Genomic DNA, 21,861 nt, shown 5'->3' with positions numbered 1-21,861 from the left:
GAGGATCTGTGCCGTTAAAGAGTGCTACGAATGGCGAGATGTTAACTACCTCGCCTGGTATGCAGGAGGTCGTGGGTTCAATCACCAACCCTGACACCTGCTGTATATTTGGAGTTTGCGTGTCTCTCTCCCCGGGATCGCGTGGATTTTTCTCCGGGTTCTCCGGTTTTTCCCTCCACATTTATAATCACCATGCGATTAGAATATTTGGCTGCTATACACTTCCACGTGATAAGCTGCTTTGTTGAACCATCATTTGTGGCCAGGTCGCCTCTGAAAAAATAGGTACGTGGCTCAGTAGGCCTTACCTGGTGAAGTAAAAAAATGATGTCACCAGCTTATCACCTCCCCCCCTCCCCACGGCCCATCCTGGCTCCCCCCCCTCTTAACCTATATATAATCTCGTGTCTCTGAGAGCTCTCTTCACTTGATACAGTCATTTTGCTGTGACGGTTCCACCTGAAGACGGAAGCTTGTGTTGCCTCCGAAACGTCGTGATTTAATTTATTTGTTTTCATTTTAATTTAGTTTATTTTTTACCTACCTGACTTTACCGAAAAAACCAAGGCCTTGCAGTCACAAAAACTTCAAATCTAGAAATAAAAAGCCTAGTTTAGTTTAGACTGCACGCTGTCACGTCAATGTGGGTATGGTGCCACTGTAGTGATGGACTCTATTCCTGTTCCACATGAACCATCCTGAGAAGGATAGTTTATCTATTTATTTAGCGCCCTCCTAGAGAGCACTTTGCACCTCACATGTCACCTCAACCAGTTTAACGCGTAGGCTTTCGCGAACAATATTATCCATAATAGTTTTGTTATTGGGTTAGATCGCGTAAATATAAACGTGTCGTTCAACCCAAACAGACCGGTGTGCCGTACTAGTAACTAATTGACATTTTGCGTTCACGTGACAAACCTTACTTATTGGCTGTGTCGGGTGGTGTGGCGGTTTAACGATGCGTTTATATTTACGCGATCTAACCCAAGAAAACCTCTCTTATGGATGATCTTGGTCGCGAACGCCCGACGAGGTGTTAAACGGGCATTAGTCTGCTGCCAGTACGGGATCATGATTGCTGCTACTGCTGCTGCCGTGTAATCCTAATTGTGTAAATGTGCGGCTCATTTTCGAATTTGGCAATTTGGAGCCTGACACCGGCACACAGTGACCGACCCTCGCGTATGACGTCACGACACCCCCCGCCCCGCCCCTCCCTCCCTCCTTCTCCCCCGCCGTGAATCGACGTGGCGCGTTGTATCGTCGTGGCCACTGCGCGCCGCAAGGGAGGGGGCGCGGGGGGAGGGGGCGCGGGGGGAGGGGGCGCGGGGGGAGGGGGCGCGGGGGGAGGGGGCGCGGGGGGAGGGGCGGGAGGGGGCGCGGGGGGAGGGGCGGGAGGCGTTGACCGGGGCGGCCGCTAAGATCCGAACCAGGAGCCTCCGCAGCAGAATGGATGAGTTTTCTCTCGCGCGAACGTATTTACGCTCTTTTTTTGCACGAACGTAAATCTTTTTTTGCCAGTATCAAAGTATGAGAGAAAAAAACAAGAATAGGTTTTACCCTTTCTGGCAATAAAACGGGCGTTAAGATGTTAAAACACCAATAAATCTGCATTAACCACACGTACTCGTGGTGAACATGCAAACACAAAACTAAATATATTATTAGAATAGGGTTTCCCCTTTTTTCTGGCAACAAACAGGTGTTAAGATGTTTAAACACCAAACTGAAACCTTTTTACAAGGAATCATGTCTGCATTAACCACAATAGTTGTGGTCAAAATGCAAACAAAAACACACTCTTATAATATGTGCATTGTCTTTGAAACGGATTGGTCCACACCAGACTGCTTTCTTTTGAGCCTAGTCTGAAAACGGTGTTAGACCAGAGGACGCCATAAGGCATGTGTTGTTTGCATGCTCAGCACAAGTACCGTGTGTGGTTGATGCAGTACCTTGATTCCTTCATTTGGTGTTGAACATCTGAACACAACTCCTGTTTTATTGCCTCTTCTTGTTTTTCGTGTTGACGCCTCGTGGGTTGCTGCAGGGCCAAGCGCAATCCAGTGGCACCGCACACACACGCAGTGCCGGACTGAGATAGTGCGAGGCCTGTGGCGTATGTTATAAAGGGGTCCTGAATAAAAAAAAAACACGTAAATATTAAAACACACATTTTTTACTTGAATAGTAAAGTTATTGCATTTTTTCATTTGCTGTACGGCCAGATAATACGACAAATCGCTAACCTTAAACACCCAGTCGTTCGTAAAAGTTGAAGGCGGTATAGTACTATAATAGAGCAAGTGCAGAATTGCTGAACTGGAATTGATAACTTGAAAGCGTTTAGCGCGGGGCCCTTGAAAGTGCGGGGCCCGTAGCGTGTGTAGCTACTTGTGCTACGAGGATAATCCGGCACTGCACACAACATTCATGGGGCATCGTTTGTTTTTGGGTAGAGTAGACATTCACGTGACAAACGATAGCAATGTTTCCAAACAGATTCGTTCGAAGTGTTTTGATGAAGGCTCTCGTAAACACTTAAACAACCGTAGTTGGTAAACGGTTTGGTCACCTGCCATAAAATGTTTGCGCTGACAGAGGCGTTGTTTCTCTGTGTCTATGTGTGTGTCTCTTTCTGTGTGTCTCTGTGTGTGTCTCTCTGCTTGTGTGTCTGTATATGTGTCTCCGTGTCTGTGTTTTGCATCTCTCTCAAATGTAGCAATCTTTGGAAGAATTTAATCAACCAGGCAGGGTGTCGACTGTTGTGTTAGCCGACTCTCTGTGTTGTATTGCATTTTATGTCTAAGCTTACTAGGTTTGTTTTCTAATTCATGCTTACCTGATGGCGGTTGCTTGTGTTGCTATAGAAACGCCATATTCTATTATTATTTATTTCATTTTCTTTCTACGTGACTTTACCGAAAAAAACAAAGAGTAATTCCTGCAGTCACGAAAGCTTCAAATCTAATATTCATTTCTGTTTTGAATAAACCTTACTTAAATATATGGAAAAGTTTTGGAGAATCAAATGGGGGGGGGGGGGGTGTCACACTGTGGTGGAGATGGATCTGGCAATAAGTAGTATTCTCAAACAATAATATTTTGTACGTGGCGAATATATGAAACGTGTTTTGAACATGTTATTATTTGTGGAAATTGTCTTGTAAATATCTGAGCTCAGAAACCCCCCAAAGTCATTCAACTCACGATAACGGTTTTATATAATTTTTGTATCTTGTTCATTACAAAAAAACTCCCCCCGCCCCCCCAGATGCCAAATAAAACACTTAGATATTCATAGTGCGCAAAACTACGTCCGAGTCCAAGTGCGTCCTCCCTGCGTGGAGCGAGCAGCGTGCAGCCGGTGCTCATCTCCACGGGGGACCCCGACTCCGTGCCACGAATTCCATTCTCACCAATCTCACCAATCTCACCAATCTCACCGGTCTAACGTCTCTCGCTGCGCTCCGATTCCGACGTACAGTCCACGGCAGCGGGCTCTTCTCCGCCTGGGGGGCCAGAAGCCCGGTAGCGAGATATGGGCAGATTTTTTCTTTAGAAGGTAAATCATCAAAACACAAATGAAGCACGGGCACGTAAGTACAACTTACTTTGTTTCATGAAACCCCGACGTAGTTAGTAACATTGTACAAGTTTCAACGATTGACAACCAAAGGGGTGCAAGGCTGCAGTAAAGGTCAAGGACCACTGGTCTACGAGATGTTGCGATATACGAACCGGTTCTTGGCACCCCCCCCCCCCCACTTCAGCAGCCAGCACAGCGAAGTATGGTCAAACAACCCGCATGGTCTACACGGCATGGGTAGGCCTTCATCCAGTCGTGGCTTGGCAAAATGAACTGCAAATAACACACGCAACACGTTCACGCGATGGTTTTGTAATTGTCTGCATTTTAATTAAGAGCACATCCGACTCTGCGTATCGCCGATGATTTACAGCCTTCATTCCGGCTTCCTTCCGTAAATGTTAGCTGTTGGGTCATTTTTGTCCATGAGCATTTGACCGCATTGCAAGTGGCCATGGAAAACCCCCTTTCTAAAAACCCCATGGGAAAAAACCCAAGAACATTAACTCGGCACCGCAAGTCTTGCACAACACCCACGGCCGGCTAGGTGCGCGTTAAAGAGCTCGCATTCTGCGCAAAGGGTCGTATGATCTCTTGCCAGAGAAGTAGCTTCTTATTGTGCCTGATCCTGGAGATAATGCAAGTTTAACTTTGCCATTACCCCCCCCCTCCTTTTATTTCAAAATTAGATTTTCTCAGCACGGACTCACCTGGCAAAATATAGTCCAGAAATAAACATTGACGAAAAACGTTTTCAGGAAGAAAAAAAATAAAAGGCTCTACCTGGAAACAGCTGCGCTCCATCTTTGGCCTGTTTGTTGCAGGCACATGCTCCTTGATTCAAAAAAAATATATAGCCCATACACGCACGGACCAGAGCAAGTAATTGCTATCATCTGTGGTGGATACACTTTATTGCTCCTAATTGTCCAGAAGAGTTAGCGAACATCTGATAACCCCCTTTTAAGGGTTATTGCAACCATATATCATGCATGGCTAGACACGAAACGTTTGAAATCTCAGGCGGTGGCGACAAGTGAAATATCTGGTGTGAGTCCCCGGACTGATTGGCAGATGTTGCTCACAGCAGTGACGAAAGTTCACCGGTAGAGAGACACTCACAATGTGAACAATGTACAACTGACCAGTCATTTGCCAATCTATACACTTTGCACGAAAATATGTTTTTTATTATACCAGGTAAGGCCCACTGAGCTGTATAGCTCTTTTTTCAGAGGCTACCTGCCGATCACAAATGATTATCACGTGAACAATTATAGCAGCCAAATACTCGAAACGGGCGACGTTCATCGTAAACGTGGAGGAAAAAAAACCGGAGGACCCGGAGAAATAGTCACACGACCTCGGGGAGAACATACAAACTCCAAATATACAGCAGGCATCAGGGTCGGGATCGAACCCACGCACTCCTGCTTACACAGGCGAGGGAGTGAACATCTCGCCACCGTGGCACCCACTGCTGGAAGAAGACCTCTCCGTCCCCCATTGACCATTGGCCAGCGGTATTTCTTTGATAATCCTTCACTTTTCTGGTCAGTGTGAATTGGTGAAAGGAAGGCCCAGGGCCGGTTCAGATGTCACCACCGATGTTGGCCATGGCCGGGAACTGAACTCAAGTCGCCGGATTCACAGCGCAGCGTGCTAATCCCCGCGCCACCGCTCTCCCCAGACACTCGTCATATGGGAACAGAGATTGTGCTGATGAAGACTTACATCGTTATTCTAAGCCAAGTGTAAAGACAAGTTTGTCAAAAGTAGTTTTAATGTTTTCATAATTACAGGTAATTGGGTGATTTGAGAAGGCACCCCGTCTCAAGCAGCCATGTTGTTATTTGATTAAATTAGTATTTTTGGGGCAATATAATGTTTAACTCAATAATCTCTGGTTGTTGCTTTCCCGCCAGCTATTGCACAGCGAGATTAATGAGTAATGTATGGGGGTACACAGTTTTTCTTGGATTGGGGCCTAAGGGTTCAAACAAGTTAAATGTTGCTAATGAGATGTAACAAAGTGATAATCAGCATCAGTGTGGCGACTATAGACACGCGGGCAATGTCTTCTTCATTAATCTGTTTACACATAAAATAAACAAGAGTGTTTATTTCACAACCCCTCGACTCCACAGCTTTGTAGGTGTGTTTAACGCTGAAATATTGATAAATTAGGCCAGTGCTAGTGAAAGGCTGCAGAATGACAGATCAAATCCACCCAAACATGGCGTGGCTTGATTTATAAGTGAAACTATTGTTAGATATATTATTTAATATCTTTGCAGGATGTGTGCATTCAATCCATGGCATTTGTATGCATTTATTGCTCCAATAAATCATTAGCGTGTACTGTGAAATGCCTTTGAGAAATGACGTAATTTGTAGCTGCTGCAACTAAGTGCAAAGTATAACGTTCCCTAAGCAGAGAGCATGATGGTAAAACAAAAACACCGCGATGTATATGTGCACAGCCAACTGTATAAGCACCATCATTTTTAAGAGTTGACATTCGCTCGCTGGATTAGCCCAAGTTCTCCATAACAAACGGCGTTTTTACACGAGGATTAAATGGCCAGTCAAAACATCTAAATATCACGGTGACATCATGATATGTGACAGCATGCTATGTTGCTGCTGCTGCTGCTTCAGAAAATATACTCTCATTGGCAGCGATTTGAAGACTTTCTGCTGTGATCGATAGCACGAGGAAGTCAACAGTGGTGTGTGTGTGTTTTTCCCTTCTATGATTGGCCTGGCCCTGTTTTAGCAACGTGGAATTTCCAATCACTGGATCACTAATGGAGATTTAGAAACCACCTCCGATGGTCTTGTCAGCATGGAGCAGTTAAAAAAAAACCGATGTTTAAAAAAAATGCACGATAGTTTTATTCTTATTGAAAAGTTTACATCCTCACGTTCGACATTTTTGTTTAACTTTTGAAATAGTTCTACTGTGAAAGTGTTCAATTGTGGCCGTGCTTTGGAGGAATCCACGGACCAGTGTCACGGCACACGTGGAGAATACCAGGCGGCCTCATTTCCTCGCCTGCGAGAGAGGCATTTGTTCATCGCAGCGATGTCAGAGCTACTGGGGGCCCCGCTTTTAGGCGGACTACGGTACCGCGATTTAAAAACACTGCCCCTTTGTAAGCTGACAAAACGTAAACATTTTCTTAAAGTGACATTGAAACCACTGGCTCGATATTAGACGTTTAATGTTATTATTCCACACTTTGTAAAAAACACACCGTGAAAAAGTAAATCATGGTTGGGCATTAATCCCTCCCTTGGGGGGATGATTCTGACAAAGGCTATGGATGTGTCCACGTGTGCATTCAACAGGTGCTGGTTATTGGTTCTGTCCTGCATTAGACAGCCTGACACACCTTGTACACGTTCTGTTGCACGTAAACTAAACTTAATTAAAACAAGACACTAAACCAAAAACTAGACTAATTATTATTTATTTTACTTGGTAAGGCCCGTTGAGCTAAATAAACTTTTTTTTCAGACGCGACCTGGCTATCACAAGTGATATTTCAACGAAGTGGCTTCTCATTATGTGGGAATTTATATCAGCCAATTTCTCTAAACGCGCGATGTTGATTCTAAATGTGGAGGGGAAACCCGGAGGACCCGGAGAAAAATACACGCGACCACAGGGAGAACACACAAACTCTAAATACACAGGCGTCAGGATTGGGATCGAACCCATAACCTCCTGTATACCAGGCGAGTTAGTTAACATCTCGCGTATATAAAATCATCACCACGCCACAATCCATTTGATTAGCATTGGTCTGATTTAATTACAGTAATAGCTAAAATTGCATGTCGAGTACAGTCGTCGATAACGTCATGCTCAGAACTTAAATTGTGCAAACACACGGGATTGCTTCTGACTGATTCTGATTGGTCCGTGATTGACTTCTGATTGGCTAACAATGAGCAATGCTGTTACTCGAATTGGTTGTCAGATGGTGAGGGTTCTCAGTCACCCCAGTGGAGGAGCAGGCTGTGCATGATGATGATTATTCTCTTGGCATGTGCTCAATCAATTGGCAACTGCTGCTCACGCCTGTCCAACTGCACCGCTTCATCACGCGGCACAGCACACATCGACCTGGATAAAAATAAGAAAATCCTCATCAAATAGTGAAACGCGTAGTTGTCGTCGTGTTCGCAACGGGCTCTCCCACATTGCTCGCTTGCGTTGCAGGCAACTTTCTCGCAGTTAACTGCACGGCGGTGAAACCTAGGGGAGTGTAATTAGGGTTTCTAGGAAACGCGAAACGAATGCCGTGCTCCTACGATGGGGTTCTCCAAACAACAGCAACAACAACGACGTGCAGTGTAAACCTAACCGTGGCACAAACATCCAGGGGAATTTGCATTCATTTAAATTGTAAACTAATCTAAGTCTGCCACGAAAATTAAGACGCTTTCGAGTAATTGCATGGCTAATCTTATTTTAGACATTATTTTATTATTAACGGCGTTCTCTTTTTTTAAGCCTGTGGAGTTTCTCTCTTTCTCATGACCGTTTCGTGTAAAGAGAACGCAATAAGTGGCCCTTGGTTTTCCACTGCACCCCAACGCGAACCGTGTTACCGTGTAAAGCGGATTTAATTTCCATCTACTGGGTATAACATATATTTTAAAACTCAACAGTCCTGATTAGCAATCACTTTGCTCCGTATGGAGCATCTGTCTCTTGACGCTTCAAAATCACCATCGACACCTGGCAAACTAAAACACAAAGGGCAACATTTCCCAGCACCTCCGATTAGCAGGGTTGGCTACGTCGGGCGCGAAAGATGTCGCTCTTCGCGGCATTAATCATCATTAGAAACAAGTGTAGAGGGGTGGATGAAACAGCATCGCAGTTCAAAAACCCTGTACCTCCAAAGAGCACTGCGACCAGGTTTAACCTCTGTGGTTAATTCAGAGGATGTCTGAGTGCGCACAGCGTTCTTCGTGCTGATTACATTATTCCACCGGGCAAATGTAATTGTAACCTTGGATTAGGCACGCGCCCTTGTCGGCGACCCCCTCCCATCTCTGTCCTGCCCCCCTCCCCCCATCCATCCCCTTCCTACTTCGCCCCATCCGTAGGGTTATTGAGCTCAAAAAAATAATTGGCTACAGCTGCGAGCCACGTCAATATCGAGTTGGTTAGGGGAGGAGTACAGTCCTTGGTTTGGCTCGAAGCCGGTTCAGTCTCGGGTTCCTTTATTCCCAAAGCAGGTGTGAGACGAGAGAGATGTATTATCTACGGAATACGCAGGGAATCATTCAAGAACGGTTATTGCCCGAAACGTCACCTTATTATAAAAGTTTCATCTTCAGGGCAGTGTTATTGATGAGTGTGTTGCCATTTTTGAAAAATTATTTGCGCAAAACTGCCGGAGCGGTATCAATATTGTGTTTTGTTCAATTACAAACATTAGCTACATTCCCAGTGTTACAGTGTTCACTGGGTGCTGGTATCAATATTGTGTTTTGTTCAATTACAAACATTAGCTACATTTCTAGTGTTACAGTGTTCACTGGGTGCTGGTATCAATATTGTGTTTTGTTCAATTACAAACATGAGCTACATTCCCAGTGTTACAGTGTTCACTGGGTGCTGGTATCAATATTGTGTTTTGTTCAATTACAAACATTAGCTACATTCCCAGTGTTACAGTGTTCACTGGGTGCTGGTATCAATGATGTGCGTCACTGAACAATAGAAATTTAACGGAGTCCTGTCAGAGGGTGTTTATTTCACACCAGTGGTTCTTCGCCTGTACTGCTGCATGCATCCCTTTGGTTATTAATCGTTACGAGAATGTTTCACGTAAATAAATACAAAGGGGTTTGACGAAACAAAGTCGTTGCATGATAATTGGTTTTTTACCCTTTTATCTGGCAACAAAACTGACACCTTTTTTTACAAGGAGTCATGTTTGCATAGACCTCAATACCTGCAGTCGTAATGCAAACAAAAAACATAACTCTGGTAATGATATGCACTGTCCTTGAAGTTGATTGGTCTACACCCGAGACAGCTTTCCTTAGAGCCTAGTCTCACATGGGTTGGACCAGCTGACGCCAAAAGGCGCCTTACGACTGCAGGTATTGTGGTTTATGCAAACATGACTCCTTGTAAAAAAAGGTGTCAGTTTTGTTGCCAGATAAAAGGGTTAAAAAACAATTATCATATTTTTCTACTGGCGAATGAGGTTCTAAAGTCGTTGTACTTACGTGCCTGACGATTTACCTTCTAAAAAAGAAATCTGGCAACGTCTCGCACCCCCAGAAAGGGCATCTCGCACCATCATTGGGTGCAGCGTGCGCCCCAGGTTTCAACACCACAAACGTTGAGGTTGTGGTGTGTCGCAGCCCGGCTGGGTGGCTGTACAATCCTGCACGTGGGGCTGGTGCTCGCAGCGAGTCCTCTCCGTGCCAAGTTCAGTTGACGACACTTGCCATCACGTCGTTTGACCTTGGCAAACTTGCGAATTTCGATAGATTCTGCATCGCGCCAAAGTCACTGCTGCGGCTGCTGTCATACCACAGAGATACTAACGTGAACCTCGACGATATCCCAGGCTCAACTAGGTTGTGAAATGACGTGTTGTGTGAAGCTAAGATTTACATTTCTCGTTACAGATTGCCGTCCGTTCACTCGGAGAGTCGGTGCATCGCAAGGCTGTGCTGACGTGACAGGTTAGTGGAGCAGAGGCATCGGGGCGCTAATCGAGCAAAGTGTGATTTGGCGCTTGTTCTGTTTTGTTAGTTATAGAAGGGTCAGGAGCGCAGCACACTCGAGAAGGCGTGTCTGGAGAGAAAAGTAAGAGAAACAAATAAATGAACTGCCCTAAAATGGGCAGTTTTGAATCTCGCCCGTGTGTTTTTTTTCTGGGTGATGAGTTTATTTTCACCAACACCACCATAGCATGCTGATCTCGTCAAGGAGCATAACCCATCAAGCAAACTCCGGTTATCTTCAAAACAGCTTATGGCTGGCCATCGAACAAAGGCGAGCACCGCATCAGCGGCTTTCAGATGCCCTTCTGCGGCCGTCTGGAACGCTCTTCCTCCTATATAAGGAAGCCATTGGAGCGATGAACTTTAACATCACCTCGATTGCAGCTGATTTTTTGTGTTTAGTTTTTTGTCATTCCCCCGCACCTCCGATTAGCACGGTTGGCTGCGTACGATGCGAAATAAGTGCAAAAAACATGCTACATAAGGGCAGCTCCTTCGACAGCTGCTGCCGCTTTTGCTTCTGCGAGTATTCAATCTTTAACAAAACGAAAATTGTGATGCAGAATTGGCAGTGGTGCATCAGCACAAGTAACAAAGGCTCAGCACGTGTGTCAATAACACCACGCTCAAATTAAATGTGTATATCATTGGTGACGGTTTAAGCAATGGCCCTTCTACATGGCTCCGATAAGCCACGGGACGACTCCTTTTTGTATCACGCCACATCTGCAGGTTAATAATAATGATGATGATAATTCCAAATTATCTAGCAACGCCTATCTGAGCATCGAGACTCGTTACGAGGAGGGCCCTTTGTGCACACGCGAAGTGAGGCACTGCCACGCGTTTGCAAAGTCGGGTCAGCGATGGGTCGACGAGCGCCGGCGAGGCGCGGTGAGGATGGGAAGACGCCGACGATGCGACATCATCATCATCACTACCACCATAACCACCATAACCACCATCACTCTTCGGCCTGTCTGTCTTGTGTAGCCACCATCGGCGGTGTCGTCACCGTGCGTCTGTGTGGTTGCGAGGTCCACGGAGGCGCGCGCCTCACCAGAGCCGTTTGGGTTCCGCATTCACAGCGTGTCCAGACGTCAATATTGAATCGCATCCCTCTCTTTCACTGCACAACCATCGAAACCCCGCGTTATCCACTGTGGAACTGGGGGCTGTGGTGCAAATAAGCACGCTTTTGTTGTTTTATTTATTGACTCATTTTGCCGCTATTTTGAAGTTCCCATATTTTTGAAAGTTAGGGCATTCTGTTTGCGTGGGGTTTGGTCGTTTGATGTTTGCCGAGCAGTGTTTACGCTGCGCCCGCTGATGCCGGGCGGCTGCTCCGTTCTCTCCCGCTCCAACTGGCCCCGTCTCAGCCACTGGCAAAGCTCCCCCGTCCCGCCTTGTACAGCTCTGGCTCAATGTCGGTATGAAGGGGTCCATCCCAGTGGCGGGGGAGCTGTGAAGGCAACATCAAAGGTGGATCTTATTGCCCAAGAGGTCGTCAGTCCCCACGTGGTTGGGAACTCCCTGGTGTGTTACCAAACGGATTACCTCGCTTGCCAAGTAACTAAAACAAAAAGGCGTAGAAAAAGCACGTTGCAATGTTTTCAGTCTCCTTCCCTTTTGCCAAGTACGGGATAGTGGGTTTATATATATACACATGTATCACCAATCTCATTACCCCTAAGACGCAGGGCAGACTCGTCAGGAAGTTGCAACAAGAGTGTGCATGCAGCATGACCCAGCTCGCTCCAAACACAGGGTCCGATCAAAATCCTTTATTCTTCACATGATCATCCCAACAATCGCGCTGCATTCCACGCCACTCACCGCCAGCACGTGTGCCTCCTCTCCGTCGTAGAGGCAGCAATAACTACGGAATGTTTACCGTTGTCTGCTCCTCCTCCTCCTCCCCAACTCGCTTTCATCTGGACGTGTAGTCCGCCACGACACTGAGCGGTGCCGTTTGCCTCGCCCGCGTTTGATGGCTTTGATTGTTTGCAGACCTGTCACGTGCTTTTGCGAAAGTGCATCCGCGAGAAGAATTTGCGCTCACCTCTGCGGAGGTCTTCAAGTGGTGCTCTCGGTTTGCAACTGCGACCTTTGTAATCCGTACACGGCAATGTCACTTCACTTTTCAAATTAATTCTCACTTTTATGACAGTAATCCACCGGAGTCATTTAATAATTATCTTTATTCTTGTCGTACGGCTGATGATGTCGGACACAGAGCCGCAACTACAATTTCGCATTCAGGTGGGTCAGAAGCAGCGGGGAGGGTGTTTCGCTGTGTCGCTGTGATGTCTCCTTCGTGTCTGTGGATCTGGCATCGCGTCGTTATACGTCGCACTGCGGTCCGTTCTGGATGACCAGAGTCGCACACGGGAAAGTTTTGAATGTTCCATTTGTATTAATATTTATTTAAATACCCTTGTTAAACCATTGCTGGATAAAGATCTCGCAACGCTGTCGTTAACGTGGGTTGTGTGACCACACTTCACAATGCTGATCAATGCCAGTTGGTGTGGAAGGCGCCCAGGACCAGTTTAGCCAACACTTGCCACTGTTGTGAGCCACGGCTGGGATTCACACTCAGGCTGTTGTTGCCCCATAGCGCAGTGCGCTAGCCACTGCACCACCACTCTACCCCATCGTTAACATCAACATCGGATATCAGAACTTGTCTTTTGGTTGCTTCAGCTAAAACACAATGTCCAACATGTATGAATGATCAAGTAAAGAGTACTTTGTTCTTACGGGCCTTAATAATCAATGCATATTTTACAGGAGTGTTTTAGTGACTTTTTCTGGTGTGGTACATTTAGTAGAATTTTTATTTTTATATTTGAACAGTAAAAGCCAATAAATAAAGTTATATTTCCAAAGGGGGCAATCATGAGTCCCCACATGTGCACATGCATTGCACAATGCACGGCGAATGTTGAAAACAAGGAGATACGGCTGACACTTGGATCCCTGGGAATGGTCAACTCGTGGAGGCTAACCTCGGGGTGGATGTGAAGTTGACCCTCCTACTAATCAGCCTCGCAGCATCCCTGTACGTTATGGCATTTCGAGCGTAATAGCTTTGATTAGGTAAATCAAATGAGATGAGGTTTGATTGTAAAGCTCATAACGCTTACGATTCAGACTATCACTCGAAAATGATTAATAGAAGGCACGCTTGAAAGGCTACCAAATGCACGTGGACAATTTTCAAAGCGCCGGTAATGCCATGTGATCTACACTCACAGAGCTTCTGCTCACGAGTGTAAATATATATTATTTGGATCTTTCGGTAAAGTCACGGAGATAGGTTCAAAGAAATAACAAATAAATATTTTCTTTGAACTTAACTACGTGACTTTACCGAAAGACCCAAAGAATATGAATTCCTGCAGTCACCAAATCTTTAAGCCGAGTGTAAATGTGTTTTTACAGAAATAAAGTAGGGCTGCTCACGCATGGACACGTTAATCGGGGCTATTTTCCGTTGCTACTCGCAAACAGTGCAATAAACAAGATGCCTAAGTGAAACGCCTAAGTTGAAGACTCCAATGCTTCAATTCAATTACGCTTATTTAAACATCGAAATGGCTGAAATTGTACGTTTGTCAAAGAGGATCCGAATGGCAATAAATTCCCACAGCTTGTAAAAAAAAAATACATTCGAAATTTGTAATATTTATATCAACACAAGATTGTCTACGCTTGCATTTGATGACCCAGGGCATACGGTACAATTTAAAGGCAGAGCGTTTGCTCTTCCAATGATACAATTATCATCATTATCTACTATAAGCCATGAAATAACATACGTAACGTCTTGCGGTGGCGAGATGTTAACTTCCTCTCCTGGTATGCAGGACGTCCCGGGTTCCATCCCGACCCCGATCCCTCTATATTTGGAGTTTGCATGTTCTCCCCGTGGTCGCGTGGATTTTTCTGTAGGGCCTTCGGTGTTTCCTTCCACATTTATAAAAAAAAAGTCTTTAGAATAACTGGCTGCTATCAATGTCCACGTGATAAGCCACTTGGTTAAGCTATCATTTGTGGCCAGATCGTTTCTGAAAAAGAGCTACATAGCTCAGTGGGCCTTACCTGGTGAAATAAAAATATAGTTTAATAGATTTAGTTTTTTAGTTAAATAAAAATAGTTAAGCTTAGTTTGTGTCCCGTGCTGATTGAAGAAAATAAAAAAACAGGCTGTTTGGGCAAGTGCTATAAGTGTGCACTTATGAAGGCCGGAACGGGACACGAGGGGGTGGGTGGCCAGCGCCACGCGTCTCCTCAGCGACGATGTTTACTACAAACCCCACCAGGTACTCATTTAACGCCGAGTTGACCTCGGGGAGGCCCAGGACCAGTTAAGATAATCGTCACTGTTATTGACCGTGAGCGAGAATCTAATTCGGGTCACCGGGTTCGTATCGCCGCGCGCGAACTGCCTAGCACCTGCACGCGCGCTGACTTCCTTCCTGGACACGCTCCCTCCCTAGGCTGCCACTCCTGAATTACCCTCCACCACGAGCAACTCCCCAATTCCCTCTGACGACAGTGTCCTGGCCAAGACCGTTTTTGCTTTCCTTCAGGGTCAGAATATTGCCTTCAACTTGCCTGTGTTCTCTAAACCACGCGCGCACGTGGAAGACGCCAACAGCATCGGCTGTCGGAATTTCGCATTCGACTCACTGCACGGGGGGGGGGGGGGGGGGCAATGGTGGAGTGGTTTGTGCACACCACTATCAACCCAACGACTGTGGATTCAACTCCCCTGCATCTCGACTGAACGCCACTGGGGAGGGATAATCCGAGCCAAGTCGTCCGAGCCCTTCCACCCAACGGGCGTGGGCCAGCGTGGTGACGTCTTCCGGAAAGCGATCGTCACTCCGGACGCGGCATTTGAGAAGCTGGCTGGACGCTTACGGACGTTTCCACCTGTACATGACATCGTCGATTTAATAAGCTCGGAACGTGGGCGTGGTTGCCGCCTGTGTGTCATCCTGTGTGTCATCTTGTGTGTCATCTTGTGTGTCATCCTGTGTGTCATCCTGCCACCCGAGAGGGGACCGTCTTCGGGGGGGTGGGGGGGGGTGAGCGCCGTGTTTCTCTTCCACTCATCCGCCGTTCATTTTGAACAGCACGTATCCGTACAGGATCAGCTGCGTCGCAGTATTAATTGCAATACAATACTCTACCCGTGGATTACTACAATTACTCAGACAAGGAAAGCAGAGTATGGCATCGCTATTATTATTATTATTATGGCTCTAAGTAAATTCACAATGTTCAGAGAAAGAGACGGAAGCGATTGGCTGGTGCTCTACAGACCGCAGCTAATTCACGAAGCTCAGCGAGCCAAACCCACACCTGAGATTAGTAGTACAGGGTGGGTCCAGATGTCTCGTGACCCCCAATTAATTGACCCCTAACATTTTTTTTCTTTTGCATTTTCATTTCTGTTTTAAATGAACCTTACTTAAAACATAGTACGTTTTAGAGAATTAAATGGAGGTCACGAGATATTTGGACCATCCTGTACAATGTATTTGCCTTCATAGATATCCCTACATCTCAGTTGTATGTATGTTGAACTTCCTTCGCACCATACGTCGCCAACCGTGCGAATCGGAGGTGCGAATGAACACTTTTGGCAAATAGCGAACCTCCTCAATGAGGTAAGCTCGCTATTTGTTCTTCTCTACTACTATCTGAGTTGTCAAACGTGATCCCCTGCTCAAATGACCATTGAGGTGTTGCTCTCCTCCCGTTAACATCCCGAGGCCAGAGGTAGCAGGTGACACGCGCCCATGGCGTAGGTGACGAGTCCATCCGCGTGACTTCTGCACAACTGACGTCATTGGGGAGGTGGTGAGATGTTAACTACATCGCCTGGTATACAGGAAGTCGTGGGTTCGATCCCGACCCTGTATATTTTGAGTTTGCATGTTCTGCCCTTGATCACGTGTATTTTCTCCGAATCATCCGGGTTTTCCCTCCACATTTAGAATCCACGCGCGTTTAGAGTGTTTGGCTGCGATACATGTCCACGTGATGAGCCACTTCGTTGAGATATCACTTGTGGTCAGATCGCTTCTGAAAAAGAGCTACATAGCTCAGTGGACCTTACCTGGTAAAAAAAAAAATCGAAATAGTAAAAAAGAAAGTGGTACCGATTTTATTTACTCTGGAGGCATGATGGGCTGAGTCAACCCCCAAGCAGGATTCCGATTGCAAGCCACTCGCTCTTCCGCTGAGGCACCCAGCCAGACACCGTTCAATAACCTTACAAAGTGTAAACTATTATACGTACAAACATGTTGCTGCAACGTCAGTTATTTAGTGAAAGGCCTGTAATTGTCATTGCACGCATACATATAATTAGAGGTTGGAGTACTGCTCTTTTGGGCTGAAATTGATTGAAACAAATTTGGCCTGGGCTGTTCACAGTTTGATTACATGTCAGTGAACACGTTCTGCAAAAAACAACAACAAAATGCCGTTCTTGATTAAGGCAAAATTAACCCACTCCTCTGAAACGTTTCTTAATTGCAATCACAAATAGACTTTTGGCAATGTGCGCTTTCACGAGAGCAATACATTTTTGATGACTGCAGGGGGCGGGGGGGGGGGGGCATGTCGGTGCCGTTCCACCGAGTGAAATTGACGCGACGTTTGCTGGGGTTTCCGTCTGCGCTCTTGAACACCGTGAGCTGCCGAGACTCCTCGTCGTGTGCTCACGCGACGTCGATGTGGAGCAAGCAGAGCTTGCTTTTCTTTCTTGCTGCCAACGGAGAAATAGGTTCGACAGCAAATCACTCCTCCACGGAGGCTCGCGAACATGGCACGAACGCGCCGCACAATTCTGCGCGTAGCGCGCACCCCGAAAATAGTCGCGGTTTACTTTTGGCACTGGATGCAATGGAAGCGATGGTTGCGTTGCACGGTGATTGACTGATTGGGAATATCCGACGCTGTAAAACGTAAATGGTGAACAAGCCGCAGCCCTCATGACCATGGGAATCGGCGCGGGTCGAACGTTTCACTTCATCCGAGGTCCAACAGCACATGCCCCAAGCGCCACTTTCCATTTTCTGATGCATCAATTTTCTCAATTCCTCCCATTAAGTTTCCCACATGTCCTAATTAAATCCCCGTGTTTACACAAAACTGCCAGAGGGCCTGTGATTGTGAGTACACGTGACTGTGCGGATTGTGCTCGCTGTGAGAGGGCTTCACGAGCTGCGCGGTGTTCGTGGAGCCGCTCCGCGTCACCGACTTGCTCGGAGTGCGCGCGCTCTGCGGTGTGAGGGCGTTCACTGGCTCGCGAGCCAGCGAACTGTGGCTCGCGAGCCAGATACCCGTGGCTCGCGAGCCAGTGAACTGTGGCTCGCGAGCCAGATACCCGTGGCTCGCGAGCCAGTGAACTGTGACTCGCGAGCCAGTGAACTGTGACTCGCGAGCCAGTGAACTGTGGTTCGCGAGCCAGCGACCCGTGGCTCGCGAGCCAGTGAACTGTGGTTCGCGAGCCAGCGACCCGTGGCTCGCGAGCCAGTGAACTGTGGCTCGCGAGCCAGCGACCCGTGGCTCGCGAGCCAGTGAACTGTGGCTCGCGAGCCAGCGAACTGTGGCTCGCGAGCCAGTGAACTGTGGTTCGCGAGCCAGATACCCGTGGCTCGCGAGCCAGATACCCGTGGCTCGCGAGCCAGTGAACTGTGGCTCGCGAGCCAGTGAACTGTGGTTCGCGAGCCAGCGACCCGTGGCTCGCGAGCCAGATACCCGTGGCTCGCGAGCCAGTGAATTGTGGCTCGCGAGCCAGTGAACTGTGGCTCGCGAGCCAGCGACCCGTGGCTCGCGAGCCAGTGAACTGTGGCTCGCGAGCCAGTGAACTGTGGCTCGCGAGCCAGATACCCGTGGCTCGCGAGCCAGTGAACTGTGGCTCGCGAGCCAGTGAACTGTGGCTCGCGAGCCAGATACCCGTGGCTCGCGAGCCAGCGAGCTGTGGCTCGCGAGCCAGCGACCCGTGGCTCGCGAGCCAGCGACCCGTGGCTCGCCAACGCCTGGCTCCTTGCGCGGGGAGCTAAGTGCTGTGAGGTTCGTGCCCAATGCGTGTAAACTCGTAACCGACGTATCGTCCTCGAACATGAGCCTTGACGGCAGCCGTACATGATAGGGATTATTTGACAACCTACAGCCCGTTTCCCATGAGTAATACGTACATTGGCTCACGGACAATATTTGCATGTTAATATGTTTGTCTTTGAGAGATACGTACAGTACTCTAAATGTTGCCCATATAAATCCCACGTCCCATGGTTCTCTCGCCGAGAGAAGATTCTGTGCGAAAGAAGTTGAACATATACACATACAGATCTAAGAACCAAATCGCATTCCCACCCATCGCACTCATCATTTGCCATCTGAAAACACTCTCACCGGGCAGAGATCCAGACGTGAGATTGCACTGTTTCACCACACGTGGGTCATCAACATAAGCACAACGAAAAATCGGTTAGATCTCCAATGTGTTTTCGAGTGATACCACGTGGTGTTCAGCGAGATCAAATAATTATGACAATTATCAGTGAAAAGGATGGACGAAGCTGTGAATGATTAAATATCACAACCAAAGATTGTGAACCATCGTGTGGTGTGGTAGCGAGATGTGAACTCCCTCGCCTGGTATGGGAGGAGGACGTGGGTTCGATCCCAACCCTGACGCCTGCTGCTGTATGTTTGGTTGTTAGCGTCTTCTCCTCTTGGTCGTGTAGATTTTTTTTGCGGGTCCTCCGGGTTTTCCCCTCCACATTTAGAAACACGCGTTAGGAGGATTTGGCTGCTCTAAATTTCCACGTGATAAGCCACTGCATTAAACTACCATTTGTGGCCAGGTCACTTCTGAAAAAGTGCTCAGTGGGTCTTTCCTGGTAAAATAAAACAGAGTACAAATTAGTAAATATAATCTGAGGGATCCTGGGCTAACAGAATTAAACTGCATTCATCTGGATTCTGAAGGTGCCATCTGGTTGAAATAAAGCGCTGCTCTCTGAGCAGATCTTGGATTGAGGCCCCGCGAGTTTCCGTGGCGAGTACCGTAATCTAATCTCATCCAAGTGTTCAGCCAATTTGCTCGCCAGCCCACGATTGTGATTTTTTAAATTGTATTTTACTTGGACGCACGTTCAACTGAGTCGCTCTTTGATTGCGGAACATAGCCGACACGAAAGGGGCGGCCAGGTATCTCGATCGCCAAAACCCCCCGGCCACCACTCCCCTCTCGCTGACCCCCCACCCTTTCCAACGCCCCCCCCTCCCCCCCGCGTCCACGTGGAACCACGCGGGAGTTCCGTGCCGGGCTCGGGGTGGGATTTGCGTCACGGCGGCGCGGTGATGTGGGAACGTTGCCCGAGTCTCTCACGGAAGACCTTTCCGCTGCCACACGCGTTTCCCGAGCGGTCATCGTTCGGCACTCACGGAGGGGGGGGGGGGGCTAGGGAGGGGGTGGGGGGGGCTGGCTACTAGGTGTGCCCGGAGCGACATCCGGCAGGCAGCGCCTCCTCTCTGTGCTCAGTCGTTGTCAAAATGTTCCGCCTCACGTTGCTTGCGGACTCGATAGCAGACGCTGCTGCGACCGCGCCCGCGATTGGCCACGCACGACGCGACGGAAGTTGGACGCACGTGGTGCACGTGCGTGGGGGTCCTGCCGCGGTTGCTTTCCCGGCGCGGCAGCGATAACGAGCAACGTCTCCGCAGCCTCTGTCCTCCCAGCAGTATAAATAGATGCGACGCACATTTGTGATTGGCAGGTCACGTCCGGCCAGCGTGGATGATAATGATAATTCTTAACATTTTAAGGCACATCGTATCCGCAGATGGCAATGCGCCGTGTATGGAAAACAGGAAATAAACAGAACCTGTAGGGGAAGCGGCCGGAACCAGCAGAGGGTGAAGGCCAGTTGAAAGAGGCACGTTTTCGAGGCAGACTTCAAGAGGGTTGTTCTGTAGCTCTGTGGCGAGGAGATGTGAACTCCCTCGCCGCGTGTGCAGGAGGTGGTGGGTTCAGTCCCGATCCCGACGCCTGCTGCTGCACATTTGGAGTTTGGATGTTCTCCCCGTGGTCGTGTGGATTTTTCTCCGGGTCCTCCATCAACGTGTGTTTAGAGTATTTGGCTGCTATAAATGTCCACGCGATAAGCCACTTCGTTGAGCTGTCATTTGTGGCCATGCCGCGTCTGAAAAAAGCTGTATAGCTCAGTGGGCCTTACCTGGTAAAATAAAAATAGTTTTAAAGTTTAGTTTTTTTTTACTGCGAGTGAGTTGCCCCTCTTGCCACTAGTGGCATTAGCAAGCAATTGCAGAGCTGCACCTTTAGATTTTCTATAATAATATAAAAAAAACATACCGGGTTCAGTGGAAGGTGCTGTTAGTAGAATGTTTGAAAATTAACATACGCATGCTTGGAGTCCAAATGAGTCAGTCTCAGGATAACAATAGAAGATGGCACATAGGGTTCGCATAATGTATATCCAGCAGAGCCTATGCTATTCATGATCACATCGGTGGTGGCTGCATATGAGAATTCATGGATGAGAGAAGCTGAGATTCCATTGATCTTCAATAAAGCAGATTCACGGGGCTCTGTGATGTGCCTGAGCAGACGTAAATAGTCTCCTGTATCCATACAACTCTTAGCAGAGTGCACAGACGCTGAATGAACAATCAATCGCGTGCGAGAGGTGAGCTATTCACCCGTAGAAATGTGCCGCATTTGAGAATCCTGGGTTGATAAAGGCGCACTCGCAGTTCCATGAGGCTTAACTCTGAAACGACTCTTGAACAAAACAACTTTGGCTTGAGTGCCATTTGTCAGTGCTTGACAGCAAAGGTAGAAAGGGCCGTTAATGCGTTAGATCTGGCATCGCCACTCTCGCAAAGCGGATCCGAATTTGAACGAAACTCGAGTGCCAAGGCGCGTTGCTATTGGGGACTACAGCCCTCCGGGAGACCAGCTCGGTCGATCAAAGGGTTGCCCACAACATGGGGACAAAACCAGCGCTAAAAGTTCCCTCTCCCGGCCCTCCCGGCCCTCCCGGCCCTCCCGGCCCTCCCGGCCCTCCCGGCCCTCCCGGCCCTCCCGGCCCTCCCGGCCCTCCCGGCCCTCCCGGCCCTCCCGGCCCTCCCGGCCCTCCCGGCCCTCCCGGCCCTCCCGGCCCTCCCGGCCCTGCCGGGCACGGCGCGCGCGCCCCCAGCCCCGAGCGCCGCCTCCCTGCGGCCGCGCTCCGTCTCCTGCGCGGCACCGGGAGCGGCAGCGATTGTGGCCGTGGCCAACTGGAATCAGAGTGTGTATTCATACAGAGGCCAGGGGCGATGCAGCGCGTGGGGAAGCGCGTTACAGGATCCGTACGAGATTGTTCTCCCTCGATTCATAGTTGTGTCCCCAAGAGCGACAATGCGTTCTCGCGTTCTCGCGTTCTCGTGTTCACGTGTTCTCCAAC

The 21,861-nt window shown here is 48.2% G+C and overlaps 1 protein-coding gene across 1 annotated transcript in view; it reads left to right on the top strand.

The window, feature by feature from the left end:
• Nucleotides 1–21,861, top strand: part of LOC133351719 (semaphorin-3F-like) — a 364,354-nt gene that overhangs the window by 78,061 nt on the left and 264,432 nt on the right. The window contains exon 2 of the mRNA XM_061567144.1: nucleotides 10,262–10,318. The gene's annotated coding sequence lies outside the window, so the exon portion shown is untranslated. The remainder of the gene's footprint in view (nucleotides 1–10,261; nucleotides 10,319–21,861) is intronic.

This window comes from Lethenteron reissneri, chromosome 38 (assembly GCF_015708825.2).
Source record: "Lethenteron reissneri isolate LAM-NWPU_2019-01 chromosome 38, ASM1570882v1, whole genome shotgun sequence".
In the NCBI taxonomy this organism is placed as follows: Eukaryota; Metazoa; Chordata; class Hyperoartia; order Petromyzontiformes; family Petromyzontidae; genus Lethenteron; species Lethenteron reissneri.
The sequence above is the reverse complement of the archived record's forward strand: the minus strand, read 5'-3'. Positions and strand labels throughout refer to the sequence as shown.